Source organism: Salmo salar, chromosome ssa02 (genome assembly GCF_905237065.1).
Source record: "Salmo salar chromosome ssa02, Ssal_v3.1, whole genome shotgun sequence".
NCBI classification, from domain to species: domain Eukaryota; kingdom Metazoa; phylum Chordata; class Actinopteri; order Salmoniformes; family Salmonidae; genus Salmo; species Salmo salar.
Genome location: NC_059443.1, coordinates 33,510,677 through 33,525,364, shown reverse-complemented (window position 1 = coordinate 33,525,364; position 14,688 = coordinate 33,510,677). Strand labels below are relative to the sequence as shown.

Here is a 14,688-nt window from a genome sequence, read left to right as displayed (position 1 = left end):
TTACTTCTAAAGAAAAGTAGCAGCAGTAAGCCTATAAATCTTGATATTTTCAGAATGGGAAAACTCCAGGGGAAATAAATCAAAAGTATATCATTAACTGCAGCGTCAGTCGTTCCACCAAACCCATCTTCATTTGTGTCAGGTTTTGTTAAAAACTTTGGCATTGTTTTAGCACTATCCATCTTTATGCACGTTCGCTATTAGTCTTTTGGGGTGGGGTTTTAAACCACACTATAAAGTGCTCGGTTAAAGTGCTTAATAGTGACTCAAATGACTAAGACAGGAATGAACTGACACTATATAACATCTGATTATAATTGTATTTTTCACTGGCCTGGGTGGCCCCTCACAGGAGCCAGGGATGGAGCTAGATCTGCTCCATGGTTGGTCGGTCCGCTGCCTTAGTGCTCAGGCACCAGCGAATCAGCTGACAGCACTCTGGTGGAGAAGAAGTAACAACAGGTATATGATTAGACAGAGGATAACTCCACAATCATCTGTTTTAGTATGAGGTTACATCATCTAGCCCTTTATGGAAACCTCATCATCTCCTACTTCATCCAACCCTCCTTCCCTCAATCTCTGACTGGGGAACAGTCCCTTGGTGAAGCGCACGCGGCCTTTGATGGTCTCTCGGATGGTGCTGAAGGGCAAGAAGCCACACATCAGGTTGTAGAAGGTGATGCCCACTGACCAGACAGTACCGGGCAGGTCCAGCTACTGTCTCTGTAGGAACCACTCTGGAGGGGTGTACTCCAGGGTGCCTGAGAGGGGGGGGGGGGGACAGACACAGGAAATGTTTTATTCAGTAGCCTTTTAGAAAGTATTCTGAGAGCGTAGGCCAGATGCTGAAATATACAATAGGGCTAAGTGGAGTTTCCGTCATATTGCTTCCACTCTCACTGAGCAATTCTTAGTGATCTGCTCTCTCAACCACCACATTCCCTCCTTACACTCTCCAAGGTCTCTAACCTGCAAAGTCCTTGAAGGCTGTATTCTTCAGCAGGTCTCCACAGCCAAAGTCAAACAGTTTGACGTGCTGCGAGTCAGTCTGGATCAGCAGGTTCTCTGGGTTGACGTCCTGGTGCAGGACCCCTCGCTCTCTGCAGTGGTTCAGCACCCTCAACAGCTGCACCATCACCTGGCGCGCCACGCCCTCGCTCATGGTGCCTCCCCGGTCCTGGCAGAAGGTGATAAGGTCCTGGCAGGGCTCGGGGCGCTCCAGCACCATGATGTAGCGTAACGGCTGGTCAAACCACTAGCAGCTGCGTGATGTAGGGACACTGTGGCACCACGTTCACCTGCTTCACCAACGCCACCTCCAGGGGCAGGGGCCCCTCATTGCCCAGGCTGTGTGTGTGCAAAGGAGGAGGGGGAGAGTGAACTGCTGTTTAGCAATTGCAGTTAGGCCAGCATTAGTAGAGAGAACTGATATAACCCCTACAGTAAAATCAACCAGTACTAGGCTAGCACTCACCATGTCCAGCTCCTCCTCAGCTTGGGCTTTGGACACATACTTCCTGTGGGACAGGAATAGCAACAACAGTCTTAGTACAGCTGTTACATGTAAAATGTTTTGATGTTATAACGTTCTCAGTGCTTTCATGAAAGTAATACAAAATTAACTCATATAGGAGACAGCTGAGGTTGGTCAGGTATGACGAAGATATATAAAGTGATTGAAGGAAAAGCAGTTACACCATCATAAAAAGCCATTATGAAAGAATGTTGTCAGGCTGCTTAGCTGCACTGTGCAATTAAAACAGACATGAGTTATTTTCCCTTAAACTGTGTGGTTCCAGCCCTGAATGCTGATTGGCTGACAGCCGTGGTATATGAGACCGTATACCATGGCTATGACAAAACATGTATTTTTACTCCTCTAGTAACCAGTTTATAATAGAAATAAGGCACCTCGGGGGTTTGTGGTACAGTTGAAGTCGGAAGTTTACATACACCTTAGCCAAATACATTTAAACTCAGTTTTTCACAATTCCTGACATTTAATCCTAGTAAAAATTCCCTGTCTTAGGTCAGTTAGGATCACAACTTTATTTTAAGAATGTGAAATGTCAGAATAATAGGAGAGAGTGATTTATTTCAGCTTTTATTTCTTTCATCACATTCCCAGTGGGTCAGAAGTTTACATACACCCAATTAGCTTTGCCTTTAAATTGTTTAACTTGGGTCAAACGTTTTTCGGGTAGCCTTCCACAAGCTTTCCACAATAAATTGGGTGAAATTTGGCCCATTCCTCCTGACAGAGCTGGTGTAACTGAGTCAGGTTTGTCGGCCTCCTTGCTCGCACACGCTTTTTCAGTTCTGCCCACAAATTTTCTATGGGATTGAGGTCAGGGCTTTGTGATGGCCACTCCAATACCTTGACTTTGTTGTCCTTAAGCCATTTTTCCATAACTTTGGAAGTATGCTTGGGGTCATTGTCCATTTAGAAGACCCATTTGCGACCAAGCTTTAACTTCCTGACTGATGTCTTGAGATGTTGCTTCAATATATCCACATACTTTTCCTGCCTCATGAATCCATCTATTTTGTGAAGTGCACCAGTCCCCCCTGCAGCAAAGCACCCCCACAACATGATGCTGCCACCGACGTGCTTCACGGTTGGGATGGTGTTCTTCGGCTTGCAAGCCTCCCCCTTTTCCCTTCAAACATAACGATGGTCATTATGGCCAAACAGTTCTATTTTTGTTTCATCAGACCAGAGGACATTTCTCCAAAAAGTACAATCTTTGTCCCCATGTGCAGTTGCAAATTGTAGTCTGGATTTTTTTTATGGCGGTTAAGTAGCAGTGGCTTCTTCCTTGCTGAGCGGCCTTTCAGGTTATGTCGATGTAGGACTCGTTTTACTGTGGATATAGATACTTTTGTACCTGTTTCCTCCAGCATCTTCACAAGGTCCTTTGCTGTTGTTCTGGGATTGATTTGCACTTTTTGCACCAAAGCACGTTCATCTCTAGGAGACAGAACGCATCTCCTTCCTGAGCAGTATGACGGTTGCGTGGTCCCATGGTTTTTATACTTGTGTACTATTGTTTATAGAGATGAATGTGGTACCTTCAGGCATTTGGAAATTGCTCCCAAGGATGAACCAGACTTGTGGAGGTGTACAATTTTTTTTCAGAGGTCTTGGCAAATTTCTTTTGATTTTTCCATAATGTCAAGCAAAGAGTCACTGAGTTTGAAGGTAGGCCTTGAAATACATCCACAGGTACACCTCCAATTGACTCAAATTATTTCAATTAGCCTATGAGAAGCTTCTAAAGCCATGACACCATTTTCTGGAATTTTCCAAGCTGTTTAAAGGCACAGTCAACTTAGTGTATGTAAACTTCTGACCCACTGGAATTGTGATACAGTGAATTATAAGTGAAATAATCTGTCTGTAAACAATTGTTGGAAAAATTACTTGTGTCACGCACAAAGTAGATGTCCTAACCGACTTGCCAAAACTATAGTTTGTTAACAAGAAATTTGTGGAATGGTTGAAAAACGAGTTTTAATGATTCCAACCTAAGTGCATGTAAACTTCCAACTTCAACTGTATATGGCCAATATACCATGGCTAAGGGCTGTCGTGCCTAAGAACCACCTTTTTATTTATTTTTATTTAACTAGGCAAGTCAGTTAAGAACAAATTATTTTTTACAATGACGGCCTAGGAGCAGTGGGTTAACTGCCTTGTTCAGGGGCAGAACGACAGATTTTTACCTTGTCAGTTTGGGGATTTGATCTAGCAACCTTTCGGTTACTGGCCCAACGCTCTAACCACTAAGCTACCTGCCGCCCCAGTCAGCCCTTAGCTGTGGTATATTGCCCATATACCTCACCCCCTCGTGCCTTATTGTTTAATTTTACGTCAAATATACTGAATAAAAATATAAACACAACATGTAAAGTGTTGGTCCCATGTTTCATGAGCTGAAATAAGATCCCAGAAATGTTGATTACACACAAAAATCTTATTTCTCTCAAATGTTGTGCACAAATGTATTTACATCCCTGTTAGTGAGCAATTCTCCTTTGCCAAGATAATCCATCCACCTGACAGGTGTGGCCTATCAAGAAGCTGATTAAACAGCATAATCATTACACAGGTGGTTCTTGTACTGGGGACAATAAAACGGCACACTTAAATGTGCAGTTCTGACACACGACACAATGCCACAGATGTCAAAATTCAGAGGGAGCGCTCAATTGGCATGCTGAGTGCAGGCATATCCACCAGAGTTGTTGCCAGATAGTTGAATATTAATTTCTATACCATAAGCCTCCAACGTCATTTCATAGAATTTGGCAGTATGTCCAACCAGCCTCACAACAGCAGACCACGCCAGCCCAGGCCCTCCACATCCGGCTTCTTCACCTGCGGGATCATCTGAGACCAGCCACCTGGACAGCTGATAAATATTTCTGTCTGTAATGAAGCCCTTATGTGGGAAAAACATCATTCTGATTGGCTGGCCACCCATGGCTGTGCCACTGCCCAACCATGTGAAATACATAGATTAGGGCCTAATGAATGTACTTCAACTGACTGATTTCTTCATATGAACTGTAACTCATTGAAATTGTTGCATGTTGCATTTATATATTTGTTCAGTATAATTACAGGCTTGTTTAATGACTGGGTCATTCTTCCTGATTTGCAAGGGAGCAGATCAAGATCTTACTAAATGAAAAGAAAGTTGAGATTTTCTACTAAAAAGAAAAGTCAGGTGAGGTTGTGTAACTACTTTCCTACACTGCCACTGTTAGGAAAGGAGAGGGGCTAAATCTGCAGGATAGATGGAGCGAAAGACCGAGAGGGGGGGGAGCAATTATATTGACTGACAGCCCACGAGGAAATAAAATGTACTGTAACAGGATGACCTAGGTGAGAATAGGCCTGTCAATACAATGGCCCAAGGCATGTATTACAGCAGAGCAGTCTCAAATGCTGAGTCACAGCTCAGTCCCATTTGGGTTCTAGCTCAACACTGGGCCCTGTGTTTGTTCCTGTGTCAGGTCACATTGACTTTGGGTGGCCATGTCACAGTACAAAGGAATGTGAACCACTACTCCAGAGGAATATTTGGTCTCCGTTCTCTCACCAAGAAAATATCTCAGACTACCATTGCAACTGCTTCAGTTGAATCTTGCCCCCTGGTGGACCAGGGAAGGTGAGTGTGTGCTTGATCCAGGACATTGTACAAGAGTTATGGGAGTTTAGGTGTAAGATGGAATCGAGAGCAGCCTCTTTGTTTTAAATACCCTTGGCTGCTTAAATAAGCTACAGTAGCTTCATGCAAAAGCACTGCTTGACTTGGATTGAAATAGGTGCCGGTACTCATTTTTAGTGCCGGTACTGTTTACATTTAGGTGCAGGAGCTCCACAATATATTTGAGCTAATTTTTTATAAAAGGAACAGGAGTTTAAGCAGTAGAAAATGTGAGGAGCCGGTACTCAGCTCCGGTGAGCTCCTGCCCAAGTCGAGCACTGTGCAAAACTAACACAAATCAATAGTCAACTGCCATAGAGAGCCGACAATCAATGAGACAGAATGTCTCAAACTATAAAAATAGACCAATCTGCAAGGCTGTCTATGTTGATTAGATCCCTTGAGTGTGTGAGTAGGGTGAGTCTGCGAGTGTGTAAGATTGAGAATGTGAGAATAGAAACATGTATAAGACTACCAGTCTGTTTCTGCTTTCAACAATATATCAGTTATTTGTTGCTCTGCTAAACAAGCAGGGCAACAAGTTGGCTGAGGCAGAAACAGACTGTGTAACCAGACTGGCTTAAGATTTTGTATGACACTAAAACAATATTAAGTGTCACACAGACAACATGTGTTTTCACAGGAAAGGGAAGAGTTGTGTGTTGTCTCACCGGCAAGCCGTCGGATTTGCGGGTCCCTGCATAGACAGAGCCTTAGCCCCCTTTCCCCAGCGATGCCCCCTTTACATACAGCTTTTCCAGCCAGGCTGAAACGAAACAACGCTATGAAAATGAATTCCCTCCTGATGGAACCAGAAATTATTTCTGAATCTGTTTGGTGGTCACTTTTACCATTGCGGTGGCGTTTAGTGGCTTTAGGGCGGGAAGTGGAGGGGCAGTCACCCTTTGCCCCCACCAAGCACAGTGGCCAGGGGCCTTGAGTCTGGACCATGGCCTACAGGCTACATCCAACCCCCTCTGCCTGGGCCCCAGGCCCTGGAGGTCACAGCGTTGCATCTCTGGCTAACGTTCCCTGGATGCCGCCACAGGACCATGGGTGCAGGGGGAGCCGGCACAGCAAATAGCTCCTGAAAAGCCTTTGGCTCCTTGGACCTGCTACATTCTAATTTGGGGGAAGCAGTTTTGGCGTTGTGAAACCCAGACCTTTTCCTCTTCCGCCTCCATTCAGACCCCAACCCTGGTCAGAGCTGTTGGAGGTTATAGGGAGAACAGAGAGGGGCAATCAGTTAAAGATAACCTCCTTTTAAACATATTTAAATATTAGGTTCAGTTTTTTGATAATAACAAGGTCAATGTAGTTTGATTCTAAAATGTATTCTGTCATTTCCATCCCTTCTTCCATATACCCATTTATAATGTAGCCTAAATGTATTTATCTAGCCTACTTTACAAGACTAGGTAGGCACCTAGGCTACTTTTATTTTTGTTACCTGGAGAGAGAACTTCCTGGGAGCTACGGGTAATCATGGTTGAATTCTATCCTCTTATATCAGTCATGATTTTAGGTAGGCTGAAACGGATATCAAACCAGATATTTGCGTCTGACAGATTGTCACATGGCCTTAAACACTCTTGCTCTGACGTAATGTACAGTGACAATTATCAGGTGCCATGATGTAAAACAAAGAGTCGCGCGCGCCAGGTGTCCCACACCTGTTGCAAGCAATGACCGCCTGCTTTACGAGTTCAATTGTGCCTGTACATGGAAAACCCCAAAGAGGGCGCTATTAGTTCTTTCAAAGTCGCCTTAAATTGTTGCTTTTACCTGAGATTCCTGATATAACCCATTCCTCCATTTCATGGGTTAGAAATGAAGAGAAAGGTTCAAAGCCAAGATAAAAGCAGCCCTACTTTGCATTTTGTGACATCATATGCTAACAATATGCTAACAACAAAATCTTCACACCCCTACAACTGTTTTTGAAATCTTGGTCCATGGAGAGTGGAGACCCACAGAGAGTGCAGGCTTTTGTTTGAACCCATACCAACTGATCAAACTATAGCTGATCAACAACAAACCCTTGACTAATTTAATCAGCTACAAAAATACTAATATGACCTAACACTGTACAGTCAAGGTTTTCATCATCACTAGGTCTACTTGATCTCACATTTTGGTAAAAAATGTTTGTTAATTCAGTGTTTTTGAGAAAAAGACCCCTAAGCGCTCTGAATCCACAACAAATAGGTTAGGTATGCATTTTCTGGTCAGTAGCCATACCTTTAAAACTCTGCATAAACACCCAATGAGAAAACATTTTAGAAAATTGCCCAAATATCAATTTGCACTTTGTTGGCAACGACACTCAGATGAGATTGAAAGAAAGCAGTGGAGTGAGATTAATGTCAGCTGTGTGTCTATTTGTGGACAGAGGCAACTGTGATTTACTCCCTCCAAACACAGTTCAAACTGTTTTCCACCCTCCAAACGATCTAAATATAAAGTGAGGAGGAGGTAAAACTGCTATGTTGTTCTTAGTAATAAGTGGTTATCATACACTATATATACAAAAGTATTCGGAAACCCCTTCAAATTAGTAGATTTGGCTAGTTCAGCCACACCCATTGCTGACAGGTGTATAAAATCGAGCACACGGCCATGCAATCACCATAGACAAACATTGGCAGTAGAATGGCCTTTCTGAAGATCTCAGTGACATTCAACAGATGCCACCTTTCCAACAAGTCAGTTCATCAAATTTCTGCCCTGCTAGAGCTGCCCCGGTCAACTGTAAGCGCTGTTGTGAAGTGGAAACGTCTTGGAGCAACAACGGCTCAGCCGCAAAGTGGTAGGCAAAACAGGCTCACAGAACGGGACCACCAAGTGCTGAAGTAGGTAAAAATCATCTGTCCTCGGTTGTAACACTCACTACAGAGTTCCAAACTGCCTCTGGAAGCAACGTCAGCACAAGACCTGTTCGTTGGGAGCTTCATGAAATGGGTTTCCATGGCCGAGCAGCCACACCCAATGCATAGTGGAGGAATAATGTCTGGGGCTGTATTTCATGGTTTGGGCTAGGCCTCTTAGTTCCAGTGAAGGGAAATGTTAACGCTACAGCATACAATGACATTCTACACAATTCTGTGCTTCCAACTTTGTGGCCACAGTTTGGGGAAGGCCCTTTCCTGTTTCAGCATGACAATGCCCACGTGCACAAAGCGAGGTCCATACAGAAATGGTTTGGCAAGATCGGTGTGGAAGAACTCCGTATTAATGCCCATGATTTTGGAATGAGATGTTCAACGAGCCATTGTCCACATACTTTTGGTCATGTAGTGTACCTTCACTAGACTGGAAGTAATTTCTCTCTAACTTTGTGTTCTCTCTAACAAACACAGACACACACGTCTGAAAAGTGTGAACGTTTAGCAACTTATAACACCACATAAGGAGTGGATGGAAAATTGATTACCACAAAATCTGTAATGCTGGGGGTGAGTACTGTAAAGAGATGCACAATGTCCTACTCCTACACATTAAAACAGTAATTCTCTATTGTACATGACAGATAATGGTGTCTGTTCTGCCCAATAAATGTATATAAATGCTCTTTAACAGAGTTCGTGTTAAACTGTTTTCCTAGTACAATTTTTGTATATATTTTAGGGAGCGTCGGGGTGCGTGAGAGTTATTTAAGGCAGGGCTCTCCAACCCTGTTCCTGGAGAGCTACGGTCCTGTAGGTTTCCACTCCAACCCTAATCTAGCACACCTGATTCTAATAATTAGCTGGTTGATAAACTAAACCAGGTTAGTTACAATTGGGGTTGGAGCAAAAACCTACAGGAGGGTAGCTCTCCAGGAACATGGTTGGAGAGCCCTGATTTAAGGTACTCTTCAAAGAGGTAGGGTTTCAGACGTTTTCTAAAGATAGGCAGGGACTCCACTGTCCTGACTTTAGGGGGAAGCTGGTTCCACCATTTGGGTGCCAGGACAGAGAAGAGCTTTGAATGGGCTGAGTGGGTGCTGGCCTCCCGCAGGGGTGGGAGGGCCAAGAGACCAGAGGTGGCAGAACGGAGTGCTAGGGTTGGGATTTAGGGTTTGAGCATAGCCTGGAGGTAAGGAGGTGCAGTTCCCCTTGCTGCTCCGTATGCAAGCACTAGGGTCTTGAAGATGATGCGAGCTTCGACTGGAAGCCAGTCGTGTGTGCGGAAGAGCGGGGTGACATGGGAGAACATAGGACTGTTGAGCACCATGCGGGCTTTGGCATTCTGGATAAGTTGCAGGGGTTTGATGGCACAAGCGGGGAGCCCAGCCAACAGAGAGTTGCAGTAGTCTAGATGACAAGTGCCTGGATTAGGACCTGCGGCGCTTCCTGTGTGAGGAAAGGTTGTAGTCTACAAATGTAGCGCATGAACCTGCAGGAGCGAGTCATTGCTTTGATGTTTGCAGAGAATGACAAGCTGTTGTCCAGTGTCACGCCAAGGTTCTTTGCATTCTTGGAGGGGGACACCGTGGAGGTGTCAACCGTGATGGAGAGGTCTTGTAGCGAGCAGGCCTTTCCCGAGAGGAAGAGCAGCTTTGTTTTGTTGAGGTTGAGCTTGAGGTGGTGGGTGCTCAAACCCTACTCATCTCTGCCATGCACACAGAGATGAGTGTTGCAAGGATTATAACAGATGAGAGTCAGCTTTGGCAGAGCGGAGAGCCTTGGTGGCACAGAGGGGAGCAGTCTCAGTTGAGTGAGCCTCCTTGAAGCCTGACTGGTTAGGGTCAAGAAAATCGATCTGAGAGAGATAACGAGAGAGTTGGTCAGAGACGGCACGCTCAAGTGTTTTGGAAAGAAAAGAAAGCAGGGATACCAATCTGTCGTTTTTGACGTCAGAGGGGTCGAGTGTTGGTTGTTGAGAAGGGGAGTGACTCTGGCCATCTTTAAGTCAGAGGGGACGCATCCAGTGGTCAGGGATGAGTTGATGAGGGAAGTGAGAAGGTCTCCAGAGATGGTCTGAAGAAAGGAGGAGGGGATGTGGTCAAGTGGGCAGGTTGAGCAGGCTGGGAGGAAAGGGGACAGTGAGAGTCATAGGATGCAGAAAGGGAGGATAATAGGGTTGAAGAGGCAGTCAGAAAACAGGAGGGAGAAGGATTTAGAAGGAAGGAAGGATAGGATAGAAGAGGAGAGAGTAGCGTGAGAGAGAGTGAAGATTGCGGCGGTGCATGACATCTGACCACCAAGGGGAAAAAAGTAGTGATCAGAGGCATCGATTGGGGTTAGTAGGCTAACAGCCTCTAGTGAAGATGAGGTCAAGCGTATTGCCTGCCTTGTGAGTGGGAGGTGAATGGGAAAGGGTGAAGTCAAAAGAGGAAAGGAGTGAAAAGAAAGAGGTGGAAAGAAATTAATTGAAGTCAGGCGTGAGGAGGTTAAAGTCACCCAGTACGATGAGTGGTGAGTCTGCGTTGGTAAATTAGCTTATCAAGGTGTCAAGCTTATTGAGGAATTCTCAAAGGGCGACTGGTGGGCAATAGATAACAATGTTAAGTTGAGTGGACAAGTGACACTGACAGCATGGAATTCAAATGAGATAGACGAGAGAGGGGGAAGAGAGAATCTCCACTTAGGAGAAATGAGTAGCCCTGTGCCACCACCGCAACGACCTGATGCTCTCGGACTATGTGAGAACACAGTCAGATGACGAGAGAGCAGCTGAAGTAGCAGTGTTTTCTGGGGAAATCCATGTCTCCGTCAGGGCCAAAAAAGTGAAGGGACTGCAGATTGGCAGTTCCAAACTCTGCCAGAGACTAGGAATTCAACATGGGTTGTGCACACAGGGCACACTAAATTAGAAGGGTTGCAGCCACGGGGTTTGGAGCATCTGTAAAACCTGTGAACTGGGAAACCCAAAGCTACAAAAAAGCCAAATGAGATGAGAAAAAGATACTCAAATGAGAGTGGCAGGAGCCTTCCTCGCTTTCCTTCCTCAAATAACTCTGCAGAACGACTCGGCAAAATGTCTTTGCTTCGGCGACATCTCCGCTTACAGCTGCCGCTGAAGTAGTCCCTTAACACTGTACTGTGACTCATCTCTACCCATAGAGGCAGACCAGTCACTCGCTCTGAATCTCACTTCATCCACAATTGTTCCGAATGGACGTCAAATATCTTCCTTCGTTCAAGTCCACCTCATTCCGTCAACCAAAATAAGGTTTTGATGCTTTTCTCTATTTTTGGATGTAGACGAGTTCTGTCATCCAATTGCATGACACTCAGTCATTTTCAGAAGGCCTTTCTAAACCATGCTTTCAGTCAGTAATTACAGTATGCCATTTAAAATAAACAACAGTATTTGAAAAATGTGTGAACTATGGTGAAGTTATGTCAACATGTGTAGTGTGTGTGTATATATATATATATATATATATACATACATACATACATAAGGCAAAAAAATTCCCCACTTCTAAAGGAAGAATATTGAACAATTCTTTATTTCAACATTCAACAGGGTACTAAATACTGTAATTTGCATCCTCTCATGTTCAATCAAATAAGAAGACTACTTCTGTTCCTCCAACCATCACAGTCAGTCCAATCTGCAAGTTTATCACTGGGCTGGTTTTCCAGATTGATCCAGACTAGGTGTCTGATTCACTCTCCCACAGAGAAATGACAAATGTAACATAGAATGGTTATTAGCAACACAGCCAGGCAGGTAGGGTGACAAATAGGCTGTGGTGCAGTATTATTGTTTTTCTCATGCTGAGTTATTGGACATAGCTAATGGTCAGTGTGTCATCTCGTCACACCAAAGACTTTCAAACCATGTCGATAGCTATGGGGGTGGTAAGTATGTGTGTACATGATGTACTGTACATACATTGGCGTTTTTTTGTTGAGTGCAGTGCATCATAAATGCTTCCAGCAACATGGAATGAGTCATCCCCTGGACAAAGATTACTGAAGATGCACGATAAATCAAATATAATTTTCTTGAAACCTTTGTCAAAACGACCTAATTGCATTTGGTAACTATTGCCAAGTTTGACACTGGAAGAGAAACTAACCAAATAGCTTTCATTTACTCAAGCCAACCTAGTATTATTTTCACCTGTTTGGTACATGAACCTTTGCTGTGGTGTTGTGTGGCTCTAGTCTTGGACTGCATATCTTATAACCTTATATCTTTCCTCTGCCCTTGATGACTAAACCTTGCAGAATGGAAAGTACTGGATAGGCAAAAGCAGCAGCCCTACCTTCCAACGTGAAAGAGCTTGGTTAAGGCCAGATTGACAAGGTCACAGTTTTTGGAATGGTACTCAGCCCTGGCTTGATATCAGACTCAGGGTTTTCCCCTAACTAAATGTATTTTCTACCGCCACGGGGCTTCTGGTTTGAACAGGAAAGCCACTTGAACCACTCGAGGGCTGGGTGGATGTCAACAGACTGATTTCCATGAGGCACAAGGTCGTAATTTGCTATAATTGGAGAAAGTTATAGAAGACGTGTCTATATAATCTAATGAGACATTTCATTAATGAGTCAATTATTGGTTTGAATAGTTTTGCATATTTACACAGATACCCTTTTCAACGGTAACACATTCATATACTACCTACGACATTGACAAGCAATTTACAAAAGCACTTTTACCACAAATCATTATCATCTCCCTCTAAAACAGCTGGACTGCGGACAGGAATGGACAGGACTGCTAAGTCTGGCTGTTTACTTAAATAAATTATTCCGTGACGCATTTCCCACCACAACCAAAACCACTTTGAGACCTCAGGTATAGTGTTTAATATTGCCTCCGACAGAATGCCCAAGGGAGGTGTAGGTGTGTGATTTCGTAACCAACTAATATCCTGTCCCATGGGTGTCATTGAATACACATGATTAAATCTCCAGTACGCCCACAACTGGGGCATATTCATTACATCAATTCTGTTGCAAACGTTTCTTAAACGGAATGAAACGGGGAGGGACCTACCTGAATTTGTCCAATAGAAACTCTCGTTTTCATTGCAAAACACAACTGTTTGGACTAATTATTACACCCCTGATGTTCTCCGCTATTGATCATGAATCCTTTGACAATGAGATTGACGTGGTTGCACCATACACAAACACAGACTCCTTCAGTCTGAAGGGCCTGCAGAAGGTCTGGGCCCAGAACTTGGCCCAAACTCATTTGAAATGTAGCAGATCCAGGAAGACAACAATGTATGTGCATTTCTCTTGTGCTTTTGTCAAAAATGTGTCCTTTATACACACTGTACAAGGCCAAAATACTGTATAGTCATTATACATGATGCCAAAGCTTTGTTACGTTGGTGGCAGAAGTGGAAGTGTGACCATGACAACCATCACTCCTGAAGTCCTATGAAGGACTAGTTAGTGAGTCAGTGTTGACATGCTTTTCAATAGGGGAGGGTTGTGTAACAACTCTGCAACCCACCACCCAATGGATCCTGCTCCAGAACAGGTTCACAACCCTTTTGAGTCCCTACAGTACTATACTGTAGGTCAGGTCTCCATGATGATACTGATTGGTGTATCACGAAGCACGCACCACTACCTCACAACTCTCCATATACCGTTATACTACGGATCACATACCTCAGGAAGCACCCACAATGACTCACATGGATTACATGGCAAGTTGGTGATTAACACTCAGATGACGTAGGGTTTGTACAGAACTTCTGAAGAAGGGACTTTGGGTCAACAACAATTCTCACTTTCACCAACTGTTGCTGTGATGTTATTCTGACCACTCGACACAGAACAAGACCAGCGTAAACGATCACTTAGCCAAAGAGAACATTCTGTCTCTCTTCTGCACAATAGCTAAGTCAAGATTCTCTCTCTTTAGTTGTCTTGTTACTGTTGCTCACTGGAGCTAATTGACAAGGACGGGCAAAAGGGTGATTGTTGCTTGTGTGCTTCACACATCTTTGCACTCGTCAACAAGACATCCATTTAGTCAAATGTAATCTGTTAGACGGAGACAGAGCAACTCCTTGAAAGAGGAAGTTTAACTTTGAATTTGATTTACTGTATTTCTATAGAAATTATGGTGCCCCAATTATCTGCAACAGCTTCACTCTTGCTGATCCTGGCATTATCTTACCTCATTTGCACACACTGTATATAGACTTTTTCTGCTGTATTATTGACTGTATGTTTGTTCATTCCATGTGTAACTCTGTGTTGTTGTATGTGTCGAACTGCTTTTCTTTATCTTGGCTAGGTCGCAGTTGTAAATGAGAACTTGTTCTCAACTAGCCTACCTGGTTAAAAAGGTGGGGGAAAAAATGTATTAATTGAAAAAAATTGTTCTCTAGGCCTCGTCTTTTGAAATGTATTTGACATACATTATTGAAGTGACTTTTGTGGGAACCCAACGGGCAACTTCCTCAAGTATGTTCATGCATTTCATATAACAGCCATCACTATTCAAACAATGCACCTCTGTTTCCCAATGCAGGGTAGTTCATAAGACTCCACCATGGAGA

At 43.9% G+C, this 14,688-nt stretch overlaps 1 pseudogene; it reads right to left on the bottom strand.

The window, feature by feature from the left end:
• Positions 1-40: 40 nt before the first annotated feature.
• Positions 41-1,515, bottom strand: LOC106580608 (serine/threonine-protein kinase pim-3-like; annotated as a pseudogene).
• Between the last annotated feature and the right edge of the window lie 13,173 nt (positions 1,516-14,688).